The following is a 1,302-nucleotide window of genomic DNA, read 5'->3' as shown; positions in this document are numbered from 1 at the left end:
GATCTGCTGGTCTTATTTTTAATAGCTCTTATACTTTTTATATTATAAGAAGTTCTAACATTGTATACCTACAGGGTTGCTCTTTCCTGCCACTTTGTAGCCCATGTCGTGGAATATATGTGTGTCCATATTTTTTAATGGATGTTAATCTTTGGATAAAAGAGGAAGAAGGATCTCCTGACACACCGTTGTTTAGTGGGTATGTTGAAATCGACACTTCTTTTGCTGGATTCGGATCCGTCCTGATAGGACGGTTTCAGGGCGAAGTTTATGGCGTGAACATGATATTTGCTTTGCTAGGTAACAGCATTGAGACTGTTATAGAGGTAAATGCAGAAGCAGAACAACCATCAGATGTGAGAATTAGTGCCTCAACTAGTGGGTTTGATGAGGAGATTTCACTATATGATGGCAAATTTTGTGGAAGTGGGTCAATGTTCAAGCATATAGTGGCTGTGAAGAAGCAAGAGGAATTGCACGTTGTTTTGAAAATGAATGAGTCTACATACAAATGGACTTTTAAGGCTGGAATTGGAGTTGTTATAGCACCTGAACACCCAGTTTCCGGTTTTACTCAGTACTTTGTCATGAATGTGTCTTTTAGAACAAAGGGCAAAGCAGCATCAGCTTGGCAGTGGAGTTGCATATGCAATGACGTTCGTGTATCGAGAATGTGTCTGTAGAGTAGCAGGTGCGAACAAGTGCCATCTGAAGCTCAGTGTCAACTACTGAACCATGTAAGGTGTAGAGGACCCAACTTTGTGTGTTGCTAGTCGATTTCTGTACTTGCCAATGGACGATGCACTCTTGTTTTATATTTTCTCCAAATGAACTCTATTTTCTTATTGCCTACTCATTAGAAAGAGTGTTGAAATTGTAATCCAAATGTACTGCTCCCGTTTATTTCGTATCTGTTCCGCGGTTTGTGCGTGGTTGGTACAGCCCGGTGATCTTCTCACTTAATCTCATTGCCTGATAGTTAATTGAGCAAATTCCCTCGATGTCATGAAAATGAAAATTTTTCGGATTGCATCAGTGCCATAGAAACTCTAATTTATCCCTTTATGCCATTTCCGTTATGAATCTGCTAGATTTTAACGGAACATAAATTTGCTAGATTTTAACGGAACATGGATGGAACCCTTTATGCCATTTCCGTTACGAATTTGCTAGATTTTAACGGAACATGAATCTGCTAGATTTTAACGTGGATGGAAGGGGAATCGGCGTCACATAAAATGGTATCTGTGCCCCTATTACACTAACTAAAGGGGCCCACTGCAGAACCTTATCCTCTCCCTC

At 40.2% G+C, this 1,302-nt stretch overlaps 1 long non-coding RNA gene across 1 annotated transcript; it reads left to right on the top strand.

Moving 5' to 3' along the window:
* The first annotated feature begins 8 nt into the window (after positions 1–8).
* On the top strand, positions 9–963 carry LOC101781621. The gene is made up of 2 exons (XR_002676122.1): positions 9–199; positions 301–963. It is a non-coding gene; the product is annotated as an uncharacterized LOC101781621 (long non-coding RNA).
* Positions 964–1,302: the final 339 nt, after the last annotated feature.

The sequence above is a fragment of the Setaria italica genome, unplaced genomic scaffold, assembly GCF_000263155.2.
Source record: "Setaria italica strain Yugu1 unplaced genomic scaffold, Setaria_italica_v2.0 scaffold_37, whole genome shotgun sequence".
In the NCBI taxonomy this organism is placed as follows: Eukaryota; Viridiplantae; Streptophyta; class Magnoliopsida; order Poales; family Poaceae; genus Setaria; species Setaria italica.
The sequence above is the reverse complement of the archived record's forward strand: the minus strand, read 5'-3'. Positions and strand labels throughout refer to the sequence as shown.